The following is a 24451-nucleotide window of genomic DNA, read 5'->3' as shown; positions in this document are numbered from 1 at the left end:
ACCATGGGGGTGTATGTCTCCTTTTGGATTAGTGTATGTGTTCTTTTGATAAATACCCAGTAGTGTAATTACTGGATCATAGGGTAGTTCTATTTTTCACTTTGTGAGGAATGTCCACACTGTTCTCCCAAGTTGTTGTACCAGTTTGCATTCCCACCGACAGTGAGAGGGCTCCTTTCTCCCCACATCTTCACCAACCCGCCTGCTTCTTGTATTGTTCTTTTTAGCCATGCTGATAGGTGTGAGATGGTATCTCATTGTGTTATACATGGAATTTAGGAAACAAACAAATGAACAAAGGGTGAAAAAAGAGACAACCAAAAAAGACTCTTAACTAGAGAGCACAAACATATGGTTACCAGAGGAGAGGTGGATGGGGGATGGGTGAAATAGGTGATGGGAATTAAAGGTACACTTACCTTGATCAGCACTGGGTGGTATATAGAATTGTTGAATCATTATATTATATTGTACACTGAAACACTGTATGTTAACTGTATATTAAATGCCTTAAACATTTTTAAAAAGCAATAAATAAACATCGAGCTCTAGTTAGTAGCTTTTTTTGTTGTGTGCAGTGTTAACGATTGTGAACTAATTTCTGTGTATTTTATGATTAGGCAATCAAGTGCATATATTGAGTATAATGTGAACTACATTTCTCACTGTCTGAGAGGGGAGTCCTGGATATAGAAAGGGGGAAGACTGAACCTTCTGTTGGTGATAGTTTGTCATTGGAAATTTTAGTAGGAATTCATTTTTGTACATGTGCATGTGTGTCTGTGCATGTGAGATCCATTATATATGTAGACCTATGTTTGTATATGTTTTTTCTTATTTTTATTTTTTTTAAAGATTTTATTTATTTGACAGAGAGAGATCACAAGTGGAGAGAGAGAGGAGGAAGCAGGCTCCCTGCCTAGCAGAGAGCCCGATGCGGGACTCGATCCCAGGACCCTGAGATCATGACCTGAGCTGAAGGCAGAGGCTTAACCCACTGAGCCACCCAGGCAGCCACGTATATGCTTTATTTTAATAACTTACTTATTTCTATCAATCAACTTTTGATTATTTACACAGTTAGAATAAAGTAGCAAAAGGTATTTGTACATATGACATATAGATTATGTATCTTAACCTAATTACATTTTTTTAAAGCCAAGATTCACATTCATTTGTATTCCCTGATTAAGGGGATAAAATCTGAAGCATGTTTAGAGAAAGGAAGAAATAATTTTAGGATTAAAAACTATATACCATGATGATCTGAGTAATTGATAACTGATTTCATGCATTTGTGATAACCAATATAACAGAGAATTTATCTTAGTTATAGTTTCCTATGGTCTATGATTTTAAAATGCCCAACAACATTCATAAAGTCTAGTTCTTCATAATTTCTTGGGGAAATTAATTACGTCTGACCAAATATGATTACCCCCACGTTGTACGACTAATAACTAAAAACCATTTAGAAAGATAATGTTTGCAAGGAGCCTGCATTTATGATAACCATTTATGAGAACATATTTCCTTAGGAGGAGACAAGAGTCAGTGTTAGCTTTATGGATGCTGCCATGAAACAGAAAACGGGGAAGAGCTTTGGGCAAGGAACCAGAAGTCACCTCGCATCTCTTTGTGTCTTTTATGAAGCCATTTAATTTTTCTATACTTTAAGTTCTTCAAGACAGAAATACTTGTCTCAGGTGTTCTGTGATGATTTAAATATGCTAATACATAAGAAAATGTGTCGTAATGTATTACACAAATACTAATTGCCATGAATATGTTTGTAGGCTATATTTTAAAAATTCAGAGAGTTTGGTGGCTCGAATCCCCACAACTCTCTCAGACATTTTACTGCTTGCATAGTTGTCTCATAAAAAAACAGAACAACCTCTCACTGCTGTGCTTGCTGATTCATTTCCTGAACATGCAAGGAGATAAAAAGATAATTGATTCTACTTTTATTGATTGCTGGATGTTTCAGAGGTTTTTTTAAAATAAAAATTTAGAAAAGATATTGCATGCTCTAATACCTAGTAAATTCTATCTGATCTGCTTAAATTATGAGGCATTAAATCTCAATATTGTAAGATTTAAAAACAAGACTCAGGAAAGAACCAAAGACTTTATGATATAATAAAGGTGGTTGAACATTCCAGGAGTCCCAGTCAGTTATAGTTTTATTTCAAGCTTGTTTTAGAAATACAGCCATTATTTGCCTGATACTGTAACAAAGCATTTGGAAACACCTAGCTGTTGAGTCATTCTAGAGGTCAATCAATATGTCAAAGCCCTCAAGATTTGATCATGGAAAAAGTCATAGGACTATTTTGCTTAGCAGATCTCTGGAAGTGCTCCTCTTGTAGAGCTGTAACTTTATATCCATGGAACAACTCCCCATTTCCCCTTCCCCCAATCCCCTGGTAACCACCTTTCTATTGTCTGATTACATACGTTTGACTATTTTAGACACGCCATATAAGAGGAATCGTCTATTGTTTGTCCTTCTGTAACTGACTTAGTTCACTGAGCATTATGTCCTCCAGGTTCATCCATGTGGTCACAAATGACAGGATTTCCTTCCTTTTTAAGACTGATTAATATTCCATTGTATGTACCACATTTTCTTTATCACTCCACTGTGGATGGAAATTTACATATCTTTCATGTCTTGGCCATTTACATTTCTTATAAATAATGTTGCAGTGAACATGAGAGTGCAGATAGTCCTTCAAGATCCTAACTTCAGTTCTTTTGGATATTCATCCAGAAGTAGTATTGCTGAACCATAAGGTAGCTCTGCTTTTAATTTTTTGGGAAACTTCTGTACAGTTTCTACTCACAGTGGGGATAGTTAACAATAAGGTATTGTGCCTTTGTAAATTTGATCAGAGATTAGATCTCATGTTAAGTGTTCTTATCACAAATAAACAAAAAACAAACAAAAAAACCAGAGGAACATGAGGCAACTTTTCAAGGTGATGAATATATTTAACATGGATTATGGTGATAGTAACACTGTGTCCAAACTCACGACATTATGTACATTAATTTTGTGCATTTTTGGGGTATGCTAATTATGTATCAATAAAACTGGAAAAAATGTCATGGGAGTCAACTTTTCAAATATTTGTATTCTCAATATTCAGATTTCATTAAGAATAACATCATCCATGAGACCAGAGTCGGCAGAAGTCATTATCCAAAGTGACCCACCTCTGAAGAGAGATATAGAGAGCCTCAACAGCCTCACACTCCATTATTTTGGCTTTCAAGTAACTTTTAGAAGCTGGTTTATTTTCTTATTTCTTTTTATTTACTTAAACCAGAGAAGAAGACTTTCTGGGTTCTAGAAAATGATTTTTATATGGCTTTGAATATATCAGTGTTTTTCAAAAAACAAAAAACAAAAACAAACAAACAAAAAAAACAAGCTGTCTGAGTGAGATGAGAGATTGCTTTGTCGTGTTGTCTTTCCAATATTTCTAGTAATGAATCTTTTACCATTAAAAGGGCTACTAGAAGGATCATGAATAAGGAGACTTGGGCTCATCAGGTCAGGAATGTCAAGACCTATAGTAGTAGTCTAAACTGCATCTCCTTTAGTAGTTTTCAAGATGACTACCATTTTCGTCCTAAGAATATTGATGGCGTAATTCCAATAAAAATGATTATAAACACCATGTTCTTGGGATACATTTCTTGAAATGAGAAAGAATGTACATGCTTGCCCAGGAAAAAGGGCTGTACATGGAACTAATTTATCCCCTCTGGGTATGTTTGGTTTAGTAGCTTTTTTGTTTTTTGTTTTTTTTTAAAGATTTTATTATTTATTTTTGTGAAAGAGAGAGAGAGAAAGCAAGAGAGAGCATGCACACAAAAGGGTGGGGAGCAGAGAGAAACAGAGAGAGAAGCACACTCCCCACTGAGCAGGAAGCCCAATATGGATTCAATCCCAAGACTGTAGGATCATGACTTGAGCTGAAGGCAGATGCTTAACTGACTAAGCCACTTAGGCGCCCTGGTTTAGGTATTCTTAAGTCATATTGATGACACTGAAGCAATTTAGTAGCTCTTCAAGGGCTACCATTTCCTAAAAAATTTTCCCATATTCTCTCAGGGAACAATAAATAGTTTTCTTAAACTTAAATAATTATAGAATTATTTTGAAGATTAAATGGTATAATGCAGGAGCGCCTGGGTAGTTTAGTCAGCTAGGCATCAGCTTTTGGCTCAGGTCATGATGTCAAGGTCCTGAGATCCAGCCCTGCTTTGGGCTCCCTGCTCAGTGGGGAGCCTGCTTCTCCCTCCCCCTCTGCCCCTCCCTCTTGTTCCTGTTGTCTCTCTCAAATAAATAAATAAAATCTTTTAAAGTATTTAAAAAAAAATGCTTAATGCAGATAAGACAGTGCAGGGTTTGTTAAATAATGTTTAGAAAATATTATTATTATTATTATCTAGCCCTTTTATAACAATGTTTCTCATTGTAATTTAATAAATTAGCACTCCTGTATATGTTTCTTTCAGTTTCTGTAAACTTGATGTGATGTGTAATCCTGGTATTCTGTCGTGGTCAAATTTGTGAGCTTGCAAGTTTGAGGAACACTATTCCACTCCTGGACTCAGGAATTTAACTAAGACAGAAAATGGGGATATTGCAAAACTTCATGGCAGCAAATAATCGAGTCATTCCTGGACAACTCCTGAATTTACTGTGTCAAATCCCTTTTAATTTCTACAATTATGTCAACCTTAAAAATAAAATAGCCAGTTATTTTACATGAAAATTAGTTTATTGAGGAATAGCAGAGCAATTTAGGAAAAGAAAACTGTGGCAAACTATAGGCAAATCTGAAGAGACAGATTTTATCAGGTGTTAGAAGGAAATTGGGGATGGTTGCTTTGAATAAAAGTCTATTCAAGAGGAAGAGCTTGAGGCTGTGGTAGTTTGCTAGTCCTTTGGAGAGGTGGTTAATGCACTTTTGCTGGGGCAAGGAGGGATCTTCCTTTTCCTTGCTGGTTTGCAGTTTGCAAAGAGAGGTCCCTACGTGAGAACTCCCCCTCTGGGGCTTACTGACTCCACTTTAAATGAGGTTTTCTTTACTCATTTTGACAATAATAAAAATAAAGAATTAGATAGTAATATGATTCTATTAACCAATGTTTAGCAAACACAATGTGCCAGGCGCTTTCTTAATCTCATAAATGATTTCTTTTAACATGAGTTACAGTAACCTGCGTAAGAAAAATTTAGGAAATTCTTTGTATCTCAGTAGAAGAGACTGAAAACTCCATTAAAAGAAAAATCTCTAAAAAAAAAAAAAAAGAAAAAGAAAAAAAGAGAAAAATCTCTAAAGACCAAAAAAAAAAAAAAAAAAAAAAAAGAAAAAGGATGATGAGCTGGAAAGAAAAATGAAGTAAAGAAAGATTGAAAGGAAACTAAACTAAAAACACAGCAGCTGAAGAATAATCCTATGAGGAAAGTTCTTGTGATCTCTAAGAGAATCAGAGAACTATGTACTTCAGTTCAGTAAGTAATTCAGTTGAACACAAGTGAGTCAGGGTGCTGATGGTATGGGCAGAAAGGGGAAAATTTTCTAGAATAAGCAACATGAGGTTGATAAGGGCATCTTTTTTTGTTGTTGTTTTTAAATTTTTAAAAATTTATTTAATGAGGTAAAAGCCATATAACATAAAACTTACTATGTTGACCATTTTAAAGTGTTTAATTCAGTAGTTTTTACTATATTCACAATGTATGTAACCATCACCACTATCAAATTCCAGAATATTTTTGTAACCTATAAAGGAAACCACATACCTCCCAATTTGCCTTCCTCTCATCCCTTGCCAACCACTAATCTATTTTCTGTTTCTGTGAATTCATCTCTTCTAGACTTTTTATGTAAATAGTATCATAGAATACTTTTGTATTTTTTTTAATAGTTTTGCATCTGGCTTCTTACACTTAGCATAATAATGTTTCAAGGTTCATGCATGTTGTAACAACTATCGGTATTCTGTTCTTTATGACTGAATAATATTCCATCATGTGGATAAACCACATTTTGTTTATCCATTCACAGTCGGTAGGTATGTTGGTTGTTTCTGGTCTTTGGCTATTATGGATAATATTGTTATGAATATTCCTGTATAAGTCACTGTGTGAACATACATCTCAATTCTTTTAGGTATATACCTAAGAGAGGAGTTGCTGGGTCACATGGTAATTCTGTTCAATTTTTTGAGGGACTGTCAAACATCACTTTAGAGTCCTGTAGCTATAATATCCTGGTGGCTTTTTAATTGGAGAGTTTAACTCGTTTACATTGAATTCTGATAAAAATGAACTTAATTCTGTCATTTCAGTATTTGGTATGTTTCCTATATCTTTCTCTTTTTCAATTCCTTCATTATTGTCTTCTTTGGCATTGAATAGATATTTTGCAGTGTATCATATTAGTTCCCTTGTTGTTTGTTTTACCATATGTATTTTAGTCATTTTCTTAGTGGTTGTCCTGATAATTATAATTAGCATCTTGATTTATGCCTGTGTGGTTCAGATCAGTACCAACTTAACTTCCATGGTACACAGAAGCTTTGCTCCTGTAACTCCGTTCCTCTCCCACCTCTTAATGCTATTATCATCACAAAGAATGTCCTTTAACACTGTGTTCTCCAACGTAGATTTACTTTGTGCATTTGTCCTTTAAATCAGATATCGAAAAGAAGTTAAAAAAAAATAACACTGCCACACACACACACACGCACACACGCACACATTGTGTTTTTGGTGTTCTTGGCTTTGCATAGATTCATGTTACTTTCTAGTTTCATTTCATTTCTTTCTTCCTTTAGCATTTCTTATAAGACAGGTTTGTTGGCACCAGATTCCTTTTTATTTATCTTGTAAGATCTTAATTCCTCCTTTATTTTTGAAGGACAGTTTTGCTGGATATTCTTAGTTCACTACCTTCTGGTATCTATAGTATCTGATGAAGAATCAGTTGTTAATTTCACGGAAGGTCTCTTACAGATGCTATCACTTGTTTCTCACTGCTTTCAAGACTCTGTCTCTACCTTTTGTCACTTTAAATATGATGTGTCTCAGTGTGGATCTCTTTTGCGTTTTTTTCCTACTTTGAGTTCTTTCTATCTAGTTCTAACTTTCATTTCTTTTTTTTTAAATTTTTTAAAAACTTTATTTTGGTTTTTGTGTTCCAAGATTTATTGTTTATGCACCACACCCAGTGCTCCATGGAAAACATGTCCTCCTTAATACCCACCACCCCCCAACCTCCCAAACACTTACCCCCTCTCCTCCAAAAACCCGTTTGTTTCTCAGAGTCCACAGTCTCTCATGGATTGTCTTTCCCTTCAATTTCTTCAAATATTCTTGGCCCCTTTCTGTCTTTCCTCTCCTGAGAATCCCATTATGTTTAATTTAATACATTTTATAGCATCCTGTAGTTCTCTCTAGTTGTGTTTATTTTTCTTTATTATTGTTTCTTTCTGTTTCTCAAAATGGGTAATCTTAATTGATCTGTCATCATTTTACTGTTCTTTCTTCTGCCTGCCTAAATATGCTCTTCAGCCTTCCTAGGGAAGTTTTTCATTTAAGTTATAATATTTTTCAACTCCCAAATTTCTCTTTGATATCATTTTATAATTTATATCTCTTTATTTGTATTCTCTATTTGGTGAGACATTATTTTTAATGTTTTCCTTTAGTTCCTTAGATATCATTTTCTTCAGCTTTTTGGATATATTTAAAATACTGATTTAAAATATTTGTCAAATGAGTCCAATGTGGGCTCCCTCAGGGACTATTTGTACTGATCGCTTTTTTTCTCGGGTATAGGATGTATTTTTTTTTGTTGTTGTTTTTGTTTTCTGCTTTCAATGTCTTATAACATTTTGTTGCAAACTGGATAGTTTGAATATTACAATGTGACATCTATGAAAATCAGATTATTTCTTCCCCCAGGATTTGTTATTGCTGCTTGTAGTAATAGTTTTTTTGTTTCATGACTTCTGAACTAATTTTGTAAAGTTTGTATTCTTTGTTATGTGTTGCCACCAAAGTCTCTGTTCCATTAATTTAGTGGTCAACTATTGATTGCATAGAAATTTCCTTTAACACCTGGAACAGGGTAAATCTCCAGGTTTCCCAGAAAGGCTCTGCATGTGGGTTGGGCATGCCTTCAAAACATAGCTCGGTGTTTCATAACTCCACCTTAGATTTCCTGCTCGTGCTGAGACTCAAGCTCAGCCAGATGTGTTCAGGCCTTCTTTGATCTTCCATTAGCATGCACACTTCCCTGGACATGTATGTTGCCTTCAAGAGTCCTAGAACTATGTTAGAGCTTTTCAAAGTCCTTGTTCCCCAAAGCACGTCATTCCCTAGGCTTTCCTCCAAAATTTTCCTAATCTTTTTTTTTCTCTAAGTATTATCCATTGCCTGTGTCAGCAGTAATAAAAATGTTTGCCTGTCAGTGTTTTCTACAAAGACACTCAGCATAGTGGCTTTAGGACTGAGTGAGTTTCAAGTTAGGAACATAAATCAAACCTTTGATCTAATTTTCCAGGGAGCTACAAGATAGGTACAAATGGTTTTAAATCTTTGCAAATGAGGTCTATTCTGCCCTGTTACTGATACTAGGAATGTGGGTTTTTATTTTCTATGTTACTGCTAAGCGGGAATGAGGGATGTGTTAGAATAAATTAAAAAGCCACAGAACTTAGTGTTCTTACCAAGATTTAGCTTTTTGTTTTTAAGCCTTTTCTGAGGTTTTCAAGATTTTAGTTAGTTTCTAGTATTAGGAAATGTTAATTCTGACAGTTTTTCCAATTTTTAAAATTGCTTTAATGGAGTGGTGGACTTTCAGAGTTCTTTACTCTGCCATTTTTGCTGACATCAGGTTATATATTTTTTTTCATTTTGGTTATTTTTTAATTTTGTTGAACATGTCAAATAGTTTTCCTTCTTTTCCCCACCAGTAATCAATAATAGATCATTTTCAGGATTATGCTTTTTTTCCTATGCCATTTCAATTCATTTTTCTTATTTTACAGTATATCTTCTTAGGTACATTTGTTTTACTTTGGTATCGTTTTGCCCATCATTTGATAAGTTGAGGTATGTCCAAATTTAGGGTCTATCTATTGGTAGGACCTGGAAATTTTCCTCCTCTTTTATTTTGCTTGTTTCTTATTTCTGTATACTTGCATGAAATGGAATGCAGGCTGATGGGCATAACTCCTTAAATAATACATCATCATTAATATTTAAGGGGAGATAATGTGGTTTGAAAAATCCAAATCTGCCTGATCTATATGCAACTTAGATTTGTTGTGGGGAATTCATGCTTGTGATATGTCAGTACTGATTTGTTTTATTGACCACCTCACACACACACTACACACCAACCTTGCTGTTGCCCAAATTTCCTATGTCTTTTTCCTCCATGTGTGAGCACAAGCTTTGCAGTTAGTTTGAGTGTGAGTATGGTCTTCAGATAACTGTCTTAATCATTACCCAGAGAGATTATTATGGGTAGATTTGAAGTATGGGAACAGGATGAAATGAAACAACTGGGAGCGCACACTGGACTTGGGGACCCAGGACCAGCTGGATGAGTTTTCCCTCCTCTGTATGAGTTTGATAGGCAACCTGATGTTCAACATTCACATGGATTGTCAAGGAGCTAGATTCATCTCTAGGTGACCCAGGTCACCTAATACACCTAATACACTAATACACTATTAATGGATGCTTTTAAATTCCTTATTAGACCACGTTAAAAAGTTCCAAACTGGTAACAGGAAAGCTGGAACTGCAGATGGGCACATAAGGGGGAAATATTAGGAAGTGATATTATGCGTTGTCCAACATTGTTAAATCTAGTTATAATGCTTTTTTCTTTTTTATCTGCAACTCTGGTACCACTGCTGATTTTCTTTTGAAAAAAGAGACTATCAATTTTAAAATAATTTAAAAAGCATATCTAAAATAAGGAAAAAACACAAGTGCTATCTCAGAAGAGTAAACCTTATTGTACTGAAGATCCCTTGTGTTGAGAGAATCCTGATGGTATTTTTCCAGGAAAATGTAGGGACAGAGCTGCACTGGGAAGTAGAGCCTACAGAAAGGCAAACTGAGATGCATCTGGGGTAGGGAAAAGTAGAAAAGGAGAGAGGAACAGGAGCCAATGGTACATATTGGGGTGCCATATGTGGTGATGTAGTCAATGAAATATCTCCAGTAGGTTTTTTTTTTTAAAAAGAGAGAGAGAGAGAGAGAACTAAAGGGTATATAAGAGAATGGGGTCAAATTTTCATTTGTAAGTGATTTGGATTTCTGTCAGATGGACCCCGTTTCGGCTCCCCAAGTCTACACTAAAGTCTATTTTGCTTTTTGTAAAGGGACTTTTCTGTTTGTATTTCTGTAAATCAAGGAATGTGCTGAGTACATTGTTTAGAAGATATAACAGACATAATAAGAGTAGGTGGGAGGCATTTCATAAACTGAAATTATTTGGCAGAAAGAGGATCTTGGAATTACAGGTGAGCATTAGAAGTCATATCTCACCTCCTTCCCTTTAAAAATTTTCAATTAGAGCACATCACACTGTCATATTCATTCCAATTTATCTCAATCCATGGCACTTTTGTACACAGACCACCACTTTTGTTATGTTTCTTTATCAAAATTTTGCTAATCCCTGACTAGAACTCAAGATTACTTTGTACATGAAGTAAATTCTGCTACCCACTGCAGTGTGCTGATTGCAATAACTCTATACTTGTTAATATCTCCTTGTGTCCAAACCCTCGGGGAGTCCCATCTCATGCTCACTATGGGCTAGGACATGTGATTTGCCTGGCCAGTGGAACAGTGACAAACTTGATGCAAATAGTACCTTGAAAGTGGCTGTGTTTTGGGATTTGTTCTCTTGCTCCTTTTGAAGCCCTTGAGCTGCTCTGTGAACAAGCTTGGTCTTGCTTGCTGGAAGGTTAGAGGCCATGGGGACAAAGACCCCAGTAGACTTGACTACCCAGGAAGAGACAGTAGTAAAGAAGCCAGTAACAGGCAACCTGCCAGCTGACAGTAAAACATGAGCAAACCCAGCTGAAATTTGTTGAGCCTCAGACCAGAAGAACTGCTTAAGCTGAATGCAACTTAAATTGTCAATATGTAAAAATTTGTGCTGAACATGGTTATTGTTTTAAGTCACTATATTTGGGCGATGATTTGTTACATAGCGAAAAGTAATTGATGAAGTCCCATTAAGAACAAATTGCTCTTTCATTTGAATATTATTTAAATTCATTCCTTGAGAATTAAAACTAAGTCATATTGATCTACTTTTTCAGCTCCTTCCTCAGTTCTGTGTACATTGTAATTGTTATACATAACATTTTTGTATACTTTTTTGTGTCTTGTCTTTATATATAACAATAAACTGAATATTCAGAAAAACTCAACAAGGTAGACGCTACATTTTCATTATGTAGATGAAAAAATTGAGGTCCAGAAAGGAGGAATACCTGCCAATTCCTTACCTCTAATCACTTGTAGGGTAGGCATTTGCACCAGAGTTTTCCAGGTCCAAAGTGTGTACTTTTAATTCCTATAATAGACTATTTTGCTATACTAAACTGCACATTTTGGTGTTATATGAGTACTTACCTTATGGTAAGTAAGTGTGATTTAGTTGACTATGTTGTAATACACTTTATTTTTCAGAAAATATCAACTTTGCAGAAAACATCTAATATTTTTTCCAGCAAACCTTTTATTCTGGAATGAGTTACTGGAATGAGTCCATAGCTTTGTTCATTAAGAGTTAGAGTCTCAAGAATGCTGCTGAGACTAAGTGGCAGGCTTTGAGGGATGTAACCATTGTGAGGGAGAGGAAACAGAGAACACCGAGGCTCTGGAGATTTATCTCCCGTGTGAATCTTCCCTTATGGTCTCCTCCTGATCAGCGTGTCCTCAGTTCACTCCCAACACAGCACACTATCCAGGAGAATTTGTTTCATAATCCTTTCCTGTTTGCTGCTTCTCTCAGCTTTAATCATCTCAGTCCCCTGTGAAGCACCAGGCACATGAGCACTATTTTGTATCAGATTCAAAAATATATGTCAATATCTAGTGCACAGCCCTTGACCTCAAGGACTATGCCTTGGATGAGAAGAGATTGATTTGATTTAAAGGAAGGACCTATGACCTACTGATAGTTAGCAGGCTGGATTTTAACCAGGCTGGGCCATGACCTACCTGTATAACCTTAGGTAAATCTTTTAGGGTGTCTTCAACCAGCAGCCTTGGCTAGTGAACAACGTGTAAGTATTTGTCATTTGAATTTTATCAAAAGTTTGGCTAAGTGAAATAATTCTTAAAGAAAATAATTTGTGACATGCTGTCCCTTCACTCCTTGGATCTAAGTTTTACTGTTGGCTAAATCAGACCACTGGAAGAATACAGTTGGGACACTTTGCCCAATTGCCTTTATATAATTGCATTTTAGTGTCTTATCCACCGAATTTAAGATGTCAAAGCTGGGCTTAAACCCAACTCTGTCAATTATTGACTGTGTGAGGTTGGAAGAGCTAATTAACCACTTTAAGCCTTTATTTCTTAATTTGGTTGGATTATATGATAATAAATAGAATTTTTGCAAGACTTTAATGATACAACTCATGTAAAGAAAATGTAAGTCCCTATAGCTTTAAAATAATTTGTAGTCTTAAAAAGCCATATGAAATTCAATTTGGTGTATTTGCTATAAAATCTGTTGTAAAATCTGTTGTCAAGGTCATTGCCAATTTCCAATGTCTCTTATAAAGAATTCCACTTACGGTTTACTACCAGATTAAAAAAAAAAAAAAAACTCTGCTTCTCTAAAAAAGTGGCATTTTCTCCCCTGCCCTGGCCCCCTGCTGTATTAAGAATGAGCTAATTTTCCATGGTTACCTTTTAGTCCTGGTTACAGAGAGACTCAGTGTGTATTTGCACTTTACAGCAAGCATATCAGCTTGCCTGATTGAATTATCTACTTCCTTCTCTTTTTTGTGGCTGTGATTTTAAAATTTCCATTTGACTGCCAATGTTGTTTGTCTTATTTTAAGCCATCTCGAATCCTTTTGGACAGAAGAGCCATCGGAATTAAGTCAAAATGTCCCTATGTCACTAGGACTCTCAAGGTCTCTATTTTCTCACCTGACAAAATGCTTATTTTGGAAGGTTAACAAAATCAGGTGATGTGGTTGAGTACATTTCACAAAACCAGACACTACAAAAGTCAGCCATGTCCAACCAGCATGGGCCAGCAGCCACCAACATAACGTTAATGCCTTTCGAGTGTTCTGGAGCACAACCTTCATTTCTGAGCTCAGAATTCATTCTGTAATATTCTTTGAAAGGGAATTTGCACTTGGAATGATGCCAGAACTGTGACTCAATGACCCTATATGAAAGGGAAAATCATTAGATTTGGAATTCTGGTGATGATCATTTGTATCCTTTCGAATCTAGTGGTGAGAGCATGAGGAAACAAGGAAGGCAAGAGAAGAAGCTCCCTGGGACTATGGTGATGGTTTGTGTCCATTTCCCCTGTGAATCTCAACTCCTCTCCCAGTAGGTGTTGCCCATGCCCATACTGCTTTCTCTCTCATTTCTTCTTTCCTTATTTACTTTGTTTTGTTTTCTCACATCTGCTTCAAGTCCCCAGAATGCAAAGTGAAGTCTCAGGGCAAGCCATGTCTGCAGTGGGTGCTTCCCTGTGTCTATGCTCCTCACAGACGTTTGAGGCCTCATGGAGAAGAGGGGAGAATTTTCCACTAGGAAGGCTAAGATCATGGCTCAGAAGTTTGCTACCAGTGCCCCCATGAGCAATGGTAGTCTCTGATTTTGTTGTTGTTGTTGTTTATTCTCTTTAAATATTGTTCACTATTTTAAAAAATAATACATGATCATTGCACGTATTTAAATGGGGTCAGGAAAAAATAAAGGATAAATCTGGTAAGATTCATAATTCTATCATGCAGAAATAACTATAGTTATCTGTTTCTTTTTCATTGTACATATTTGTGGTTTTACCACATATATAATTTTGTTTTGTTTGCTCTTAAAAGTGTGTAATATTATACCATGTTGCACCTCAGTATTTTCATTTGTCAATTGAATAAGCTAATATCTATCTCATAACTTGTTTAAGGAATAAATGGAATATTTGGACAGTCTGAAGCATCTTGAATGCTAAGTAAATCTTAATTAATTTGAATTGAATCAGTATTTGGCATTAAATCTGCATCTTTCAGTCTTGTTCCATTCAATGCCCTATTTCTTCTACTAAAGTCACGACCCAGGTGAGTGGAAACAAACTACGCACTGGGAAACATGTGGGGCTAAGACAACCAGAATCTGCTGCCTGATTAGACAAATGGGAGTGGAAAAAAATAAGAGCAGTATAAGGTTTCCTTAAGACTTAAATACTGCTGTTTTGGCAGCTCAACCCAAAATGCAAACCCTTCAAATAAAGTGGCTCACAATTAAACCAGGCATGTGATTTTCCTCTGCAAAAGGAATTAATGATAGGAAATACGAGAAGGTCACTGTTAAAGCATGGACCATTATCATGCTCTTTACCTAGAAAATCTTATAAAGTTTAAAATGCTAGATGAGAGCATGTATTCATGCACAACTTCTCACCTTCCCCAGGGAACTTGTTTCCCAGGCCCTGTGTAGAGCACTTGCTCCCCGATTCAGTCTCCACAGTGCCAGGTCTCAAAGTGGTTTTTTCAGTTCTAACCGAATCATGCTGCAAATGAACAGGAAGAAAATACAGAACAGCAAAGAGAACAAACCATACCCCAAAAGTCTTTTCCCTGAAGATAGAGCTAACAGTACTGACTGCAGAAACATGGCTGAGAACATTGCATTTTAGTGGACATCAATAGGGAACTTACCTAGCGCCCATGAGAGAAACCCAATATGTGTGGAAAACAGCCCATTCACTTCAGAAGGATAAGAGAAGGGCGGAGAATCCTTGGTTGTGGAAATGATAGTTTGGTTAGAACAAGAGTCAGAGACAGCTCATCATGTCAGCCACCATAACTTCCTGAAACTCATTTGCTCATTCAAATCCTCTGTTCCTACTCCTCCACTACTCGGGTGACACTTAACTCTTACAAGTAACTATCACTTACAGTGGTCTGATAAAACAGTGCATGAGTCCCATTTTTTCACTCATTCATTTAGTCATTCACCATCCATTCATCCACACCCTTTTACCAAGAGCCAGTGACTGCAATAGCTTGTTTAGAGATTCTCATATGAATCAAATATGTTTCACCTTCTAAAAGTTCACAGTCTAGCAAGGGAGATAATGATTTGAATGTCAAGAATTACATAAAAAGAAAGCTACTGATATGTCTATCGAGGAAGCAAAGACAGCGGCCCTGAGCATCAGCAAGAATAGCTGGTCCACAGTAATCTGTTACTCATAGTAATGCAGGGTTAAAGGTAATATTCACACTTCAGAGCAAGCATATCAACTTGCCTGGTTGGATGATCTATTTCCTTCTCTTTTTTGTGGCTCTGATTTTCAAATTTCTCTTTGACTGCCAATGTTGTTTGTCTTATTGTTCCTTCTCTTTTTTATGGCTGTGATTTTAGAATTTCTATTTGACTGCCAATGTTTTTTGAATTCTTTTGGACAGAAGAGCAATTGGAATTAAGTCAAAATGTTCCTTTGTCTCTAGGACTCTCCAGGCCTCTATTTTCTCACCTGACAAAATGCTTATCTTGGAAAGCTAACAAAATCAGGTGATGTAATTGGATGCATTTTGGGAAAACTGGACACTACCCAAGTCCAAGTCCATCCATAATGGACCTAGTATGTCTTCCCTGTCCAACCACATGGTCCAATATGCATTTTCCTTGAGTGAGTACTCCACAATCCCAAACTTTCCTGGATCAACAGCCCTTTCAAGACCTACACATCTACCCAAAGTCCAAGTGAAGAGGTAGTGTCCAAGGAGCTAGAAAGCTCTATGGGTGCATTCTGGATGAGAGGCCTGTGTTGATAAGAATTGACCTGCATAGCAGTATGATTACTTTTCCAATTTTATGAATTTATGATGAGTTTGGAATGATTTTTTCAGGAAGTAATGCAATTGTATATAGAACTACAATAGAAATTCCTTCTCTCTCTCTCTCTTCCTGTCTCCCTCTCCTCCTTGTATGGCCTATAAATGACCTGCAGCTGGTAACTGGAGAGGATTTACACGTCATGTCAGGCCAGGTGAGAGCTGCCTCAGCATAACATATGAATGGGCTACATATGAATGGAGCAGCAGGCATCTGTGGCTGGGCCAGGAGGAGCAACAAGCTGACTCCAGGGTTGTTGATAGGGAAGGATGACTCAGAGAGAAGGCCCCTCCTGACCTAGGAGCTGAAGTCAGAAAGGGAACAAGGAGCTGAGAGCTGCCTCCCAGAGACTTTCTCTGCAGGATGATAGGGATTGCATCTGCTGCCAGCCTCTGACGGGCTCATCTCCAAGAGGGAGGTCAGGGCTGAGGGCTCTTTGAATTCTAAGGAAGGAAAATCTCAACAGAACACTGCTATTTAGATGCATTTGGGTTTGGAGATCATTGGCTGCCTGTTGGAAATAACCAGGGAGTTTTAAAAAGTACTGATGGCCAACCCCCACCCCAGACACTTTAAGTTAGAATTACTAAAGGTTGGACTTGGCATTGGTGATCCCTAAAAGCTCCCCATGAAATTCTAATGAGGGGAAAAGATGGAGAATACCTTAGCTATTGCAAAGCGATTCAAGCATAGAATAACCAGTAGGTGATAATCTGGAAATTACTAAAGCTGTCCTCGTTCATTTGCAAAACAAACACCTCACCTCACACCCACCTGTATGATGCTTTGCTGTTTACAAGCCATCTGACACACATTATTTAACCAGTTCTACACAGAATCTAAAAGGAAAGTGGAGGAATTATTAACCCTACCTTCCCCATGAGTGGTTGTCCAGAGTCAGCAGGTGGTTTCCAGAGATCCCAACTAAATGATAAGACCAGCCATTTAACCAGATGTCCTGGCTCCTAAGCCAGCGCTCCTTATCAATTACCACCCAGAACTTTGGGTGCCCTGATCCTTCTGTGGCTCTAACTTCTGCTCCAGTCTGCTTCTACTCTCCTCTCAATTACTCCAACAACTGAAATATTATTGGGGAAAGGGAATACAGATCCATATGATGTGGTGGAGCCTGGGTTATCTCTTGGGTAAGTAAGCATCCTGAAACAATGTTATTTGCTTATTTATGCTGAAGTTTATAGAACAGCGCTCCTGTGTGTTAGAACCACCTTGGAAGCTTTTTAAACTCTCAGCGCCATCTTTTGTAGAGGATGCATTAAATCATGATCAGTGGGGATGGCTCAGGCCTGGGTATTTTGAAAGCCTTCCTGTGGCCCCAGTGTTTATCCATTGTAATAAAACCTTGTAAGACTTTGAGACTTAAGGGATGGGATGATCTGTTAATATGACATTTTCTTCTAGAAAGTTGTTCAGATGCTATTCTAGCAGTACGTGTGTGTGTGTGTGTGTGTGTGTGTGTGTGTGTGTGTAATACAGGCTTCTAGAGGTGGCTTCTTCATTTCCATGCCATTTTAATTATTCATAAGCTGACATGATGTTCTCTGCCCCCATGTTGGTTTGGCATTCCATCTATTGTATCTTCCACAATGAAGTTTATACCTACTAGGATACTTTCATTTGCAAGTAACAGATAATCCAATTCTAAATGTCTTCAATAAAAATAAGCATTTATTATCCTCCATTATAGGAGTCCCAGAAGATGGCATTATTATCGCTGATCAATTCAGTAACTCAATGACTTTCAAGGACCCAGATTCTTTTCATCTTCTGATTTGATCTCCTTCATGTATTGGCTTTGCTTTTAGACTTGAGCTTCATGGTCAAAATATAGTTGCTACCGTTCCAGGCATTACAACAATATCTGATCAAACAATATTAATTTCTTTCACTTTTTAAGAGCATGAAACTTTTTTCTAGAAACCTCTCAGCAAACTTTTTCAAACACCAAACTGGCCAGAATTAGTTCATAGACACAGCCCTGAAATCCAACATTGACAAGGGAACTGGGATTTGACTAATTGATTAGTCAAATAGATTATATAAGAGATTCATCTAGAGTAATGCCTGAGCTGAGGTAGAAGCATTTATTCCAAGTAATGGATCCCTGAATAAAACAGGAATTCTGTTGGCCAGGAAGACAAAAAGGGGATGGTGGTTATTATGAAGCCCATCATGTCTGAAGAAATGGAAGGGGCTGGATTTGGGCTTAGAAGTCAAATCTTAGCACTTGCCCTCACTATTTTTGTGTGTTTGGTAAGTTACAGTCTCTCTGACTCAGTTTTCTCAACTGCCAGAGGGAAACCATAATACCTACAGGACAGGATACCAATGAGCATAAAATGTATAAATGCTCTCAGGAACCACCAGACAATACCTAAACATATCAGGTACACAATGCATTTGCTACCCTCCTTCACTGTTTTTCCTTCTCCACTTCTTTCCTAATACTTTTCATTCTAAATGTAGTTATGGCTGTTGTAAATTCCAAGTTAAGTAACGGGTTAAATATCAAACCTATAGGGAGTGGAAATACTAGTTGGACAAGATACAGAGAATCAGGAAGGAAAGTAGACATTAAAAAATTACAAAGATATAATAAATTATTGGTTGGATCCCTCTGACAAAAACTTCTCAAAACCATTTCTCACTTTTTTGGGGAAGTTTTACATCAGACAGTCTTGTTTTTAACTTTTTAAAGGGTATTTGGGACTACTCTGCTTTTCAGGTTATTATCAGGGTTCATTATATTTCTTTGCTAACTTAAATAAATAGGCCATTATGTCTGAGAAAGAGTTTTAGGAAAAAAATTCTCCAAAGGGAAATATTTTCTAAGATGAGGTAACTAGAGAATGAAATTCAACAAAATTGCTTATATCCTACCCAGTCTCTGCAAAGGGGATTGTAGCCTATTTATACATAAATGCAGATAGAAATACTAGGATGATTCACCATGTTTTCTGTTGCATATGCTTCTTAGTGCCTGGGCGTATCCCTGGAAATCCGTGCAGCCTAATCCCAAGGCACTGGCGTATCTCCACATCCATTTTTCTAGGCTCTTCTTACAAGAGCTGAATCCAAATGAGATCTATTCACTGAAATACATTCTATGGGGAAATAATGTTCTACCTCTGTTAATCTCATTTGACTATTACCTTCAGTATTTATTAAAAGTGAGTCCCTAAACTCCGAGAGATCCTTATTAGCACAGGATTGGTCTGTAAGACAAGACCGGCAGGCAAATGTTTGTTTTCAAACATTTAATCTGCCTTGCTCAGATTCTTTATTATGAGTCCTTTCAGTTTCTCCTGTATCCTTATTTTTCCATTCCCCTCTCTTGCTCATTTTCTCTAGAACCTGACGAAGGAAAAGATACATTGATTTATAACTCAGTGGAATGTAAGTTTGTTTTGTTAATTCTTTTAGAAATTCTTACTTTATATTTGTTTCTATATCATTTTGTGCCTAGAGGAATCCCGTTTAATATCTTTTAAGGGTAAGACGCTGAAAGCTCATAACACGTGTAGCCACAGTTTAAAATCTAAATTACAGCCTTGGTTTCTGTTAATCTGATATGGCACTCAAGAGAAGATTATTTTAGGATGAAACTCTTTCTAACATGGTAGTAGAAGCTGGGCATATTGGAAGGAGTCCTGAATCAAGGGTGAAACAAGTGTATTATTCCCAAATACCAAACCAAAGTCAGCGGAAAGGGAGCTCTGGACGGTGCATATCATCTCAAGTGGGATCAGGAAGATCAAGGATTAAATAAAGCAAAAGTATGTACCCAAGAACATAGATCACAGTCTAGAGGCAAAGATAGACCCTTTATATTTCAGTCTATATATGCCTTTTGTAAGGTCGCATCTTGTCCATTTTTTAGTAGCCATGCTGAGCAAACACAGTCTGACATCTAGGGTTTTATCTCAATAATTCTTTTTTTACCATCCATAGACCTACGTTGTTCTTTTAAATCAGTCTAGTACTATGACTACATAATTGGAAATTTTCTATGGTGCGTGGAGCCCTAAATCTAGAATTACTGCTAGGGAAACTGACAGATTAGAAAGAGATGCTAATAAGTATTGATTGCAGGTCATGTCTATGCTTGCAAATAGAACCTACTTACAGGATCCAATTCAACATTCACCTCTCATGTTAGTATCTCTCTTTTATAGAGATTTTCAGAAAAATAAGATCCCTGAGTGAGGTGAACAATGAAGTAGACCTCCATGGCAGCAAAGCCCATATTCTTTACTATTTCCTGTTTCCCCCAAACCTGTCTGATCCTAAGAATCATAGATTCCTTGGCTCCTGTCCAACAGACTGAATCAGAATCTCTAAGACACTCCGACATAGGCCTAGAAATCTGTATTTTAAATAGGATCCCTGATAATTCCCAGGACCAGACAATTTGGAAACCTTCTTCTAAGCCTTGCTGTGGCCTAAAGGGTGCTTTCCAGCTTTCCCGGAACCCTGGTCAGTAAGGTGCCTATTGACTTTTCTAGTTGTATCGGCAGAAAATCTTTTGTCACTAGGACTCCCCAGATAAAATATTGCAATCTGGAAACATGGAACAGGGACACAGGGAATGGGGAATGTATGTTGGGTCCCCCTGGATCTCTGCCTAATCTCTGCTCTAGATCCTTTCCCATTCCTATGGCCTCATCTCACTGATGGTCTAGGAATCTGTAGCAGTTGAACTTGCCATGCTCTGCCTTGACCTCTCTCTCCCTTGGTTTCCCTGGCTGCTCTTCTGAGTTTCTGGGTTACTTTGTGATGCTAAGAAAAGTGTCTGAAGGAAGTTATCCCTGACTACTTTTCTCAGAAGGAGTTTATCTCCCTTTTGTTTTCTGTTGGTAGATCAGAACTATCAGGATGCTATTACTTCTTTCAAGTTTTCCTCTGCTTCCTCATCAGAAAAATAAAGGAAGGTGGGAGAGGATTTGGGAAAATGTAGTAAACTAGATCAACTCTTAAGGAGTCTTCCCAATACAACATCCTGTAATTCTATGGAAGTAATTTAGTTCCAGTAGAGGTCATTTCGCATGAGAAAGGAACACAACTGCTGCCTTAAGCCTGAAGAAATGATGAGTTTGTTTTAAACATCTTGATGTCTATGAAAGTACCTTTAAAACAAAAATTCAGGGATGCCTGCGTGGCTCCATCAGTTAAGTGACTGGTTTGATTTCAGCTTGAGTCATGATTTCAGAGTCATGAGATTGAGCCCTATATCAGGCTCCATGCCCAGCATGGAGCTTAAGTTTCCTTCTCCCTTTCCTTCTGCCCCTCTTCAGTTTCTCTCTCTTTCTTAAAAAAATCAATTGGCATTATTTATGTAATATTATCTTCAAGAACTCCATAGGTTTCCATACAATTGATAATGTGATGCCCTACAGTAATCAGGAAAAAGAGGAGATCTGAAGGCAGGAATATTAATAGCTGTGGTTTCCTTAGTTCTTTTTGTCTATACAGAGAGGGCTTGCCTTTATCTTTAATGGGACCCATGTGGGGTGATCGGGAGAAGATGAAGACTCCCTCCATTCTTTTCTTCTCAGCCTTCCATTTTTGACTTGCCACAATGTCTGAAATTTCACTATTTGAAATTCATGGCTTTGACTGAATTTAGGAATCCCATGCTAAATTGCAAACACAACAGCAGAAGAATATTCCTTCACAATTTTTAGTCATTAACATGAGTTTATTAAATTATAGGATATGAGTTAATAAGCTCTGAATATTAGTGGACATAAAATAGAAGCTTCTAGAATTAAGAGACTGGTCTGTTGGTGTACAGGGATGTAGAAAGAGATAGCAATAGAGATGTTGGCATGACTCCCAAACCTTATTTACAATAATAATTTACTGGTATCTCACAGTTTCTCTCTAATGGGTATTTTCTTGAAATTAGAACAGTAAAGTGTATTAAGGTCTGAAAACTTTATCAAGGTCCTCATAGAAAAACATCTACTCCCATGGATTCTCCTTCTTTTGAACATTCTTTGTGTGTTGCAGACATTACTCTATCTGATAATACTCTGATCACTTTGCTTTTCATTAGCAGATTCAGATTAATATAAAAGCAATCTTCAAAAAATCTTGCAGAATGTCAATGACTCTATCAATACCAAAAATCATATTAATGTAGCTAGCATATATTACTCTGAATTATGGACCAGATCTTAAATGTTAATGGAGATAGCAAGAAACATTTTGGCAAAGTTTTAAGCTACTAGCATAAATTAATTTTTTTCTTGCAGCATGATTACTTTTGGTCCTGAGGAAAATGGGCAAGTGACTCCCTCTAGAGTGATTTCTCTGCTATTATATCATCCAGCATCTGCAAAAGAGATGCTTTGGAATGGCAAAAATAATTTTAAAAAGAAGAAGAAAGAAAGAAAATAAAAAAGGAAAGAAAAGATTAATTATTTTTGAATTTTAAGCCACAGTCTCTCCTTTGTGACTAGGTATTTATAAAGGTATTTTATAAGAAATAAAACTTTTGTTTGTTTTATTTTGTTGTAAGAAATAACACTTTTGTTTGTTTTATTTTGTTTTGTTTTCACTTTCCTTCATTTGATTAGGGCTACTGGATTACCCTCAAGGCAAAGCAAATGTATAATTATTTCCCTAAGTTACTAATTTGCATAACAAAGAATTGGTGCAAAAAGCACCTTCAAATGATGGAGGCACACTGTACTGTGAAAGAAATTCTTTTTTGAATTTTCTGAATTTTAACTCAGGAAAGTTGAAAGTTGGATTGCACTAAAGCACTCTGGCTTTTTATTTCCTGAAACATGAATAGATATTCTTGGAGGACCTATAAACACGGACAATCATAGATCTGAAGCCATACTGGATTCACATCTCACATGTGACTCTTATTGGATCTATGCTCATAGACACAATACTTCATCTCACTATGGCTTGTTTCTTCTTCTTTTTTTGGATCTGTTAAGTAGAGATGGTGATAGTAGTATTTCAACTTCCCACTTAAGTACTGTAGGAAGTATTGCCCATAACCCTGGTCAGGAAGCAGTCCTCCACTGAGCCCTGTCCTTTAGGGGTCCCGTATCATAAGTAAATAAATAATATGATACCTGGTTTCCTTGTCACTCAGGTTCAGTGTCATCTCTGCCACTTTGTACCCTGTACCTCTAAACAGCCATTACCATGACTAATCAGGCCTTAAGAAATTTAAAACAAAACTCCACTGTGTCCTAAAACTGTTAGGATTTGTAGGTCATGCTGATGCTGACATCAGAAATGAATACTGTTTCAGAGCACAGGGAGAACTTGGAAAGTGAAGGGCTTAGGTAAGTGAAGAAATCAATCAATTTGTCAAAGCTTCTTTTCAAACAGCATGTGTGCAATATGTTTAATAACAAAATTTCATTTCCCATTAGTGCTGATCATCCATTTTCTTGCTCCTCTTTGGGTCTGTTCCCAATTTTAGAGGCTTAAGTGCTGCATTCAACATTTGCACATAGAAGGTAGGTCATATTTTGCAATTTTAAACATTGCTCTGAAGTTTGTATGTATATTGGTGTAGAAATAATATTTCTGAAGCATGAAATTGGTGGCAAGCAGATGGACACTGAATTCCACTTTTTCAAATAGTGTTATTTTTGTAAATATATTTAATAAGATGCAATTAAATTTTAAAAAGCAATGATGTAACAGGATGTAATTTTTGTGGAAGTGATTTATATGCATTATTATAATTTATATTTTACAGTTTAATTTAAATAGATAATTCTGAATATTTTAGAAAAATAACTTCTTGAGAAAATGAAAATAATTTTAATTTTATATTTTCACATTTATCTTACTTTACATTCTTTGATAAAAATACATGTATTTTGTAAACTTGAATAAATGATTTGTTATCTAATCTTTAGGTCATTTAGAATTATTATATATTGGGATCATAATGGAAACAAAAGAGTAAAATGGAGTCCAACAAAACCCAGAAATATGAGTATAAAAATAGAAATGAATATATTCAAAAAGACATGTCCTTGAATACTTAAAAATTGGAAATAATAAGTGAGCAGCTTTCACATGCCCATGAAAAAACACTTATGCAATTACTAGAACTAATAAAACTCTGAGCAAACAGTAATAATTGAGAATATTTAACAAACACCAATATAACTGTGGAGTGAATTATGGCCTATAATTTATGATGTGTCTAATCATAATGATGCTTTCCATGGTGCAAAGAGCACAGTTTTTTACCAAAATACAATAGTAGAAATTTTCTAGATTTAA

This window comes from Mustela putorius, unplaced genomic scaffold, assembly GCF_011764305.1.
Source record: "Mustela putorius furo isolate JIRA1106 unplaced genomic scaffold, ASM1176430v1.1 tig00003937_pilon_pilon_pilon, whole genome shotgun sequence".
NCBI classification, from domain to species: Eukaryota; Metazoa; Chordata; class Mammalia; order Carnivora; family Mustelidae; genus Mustela; species Mustela putorius.
The sequence above is the reverse complement of the archived record's forward strand: the minus strand, read 5'-3'. Positions refer to the sequence as shown.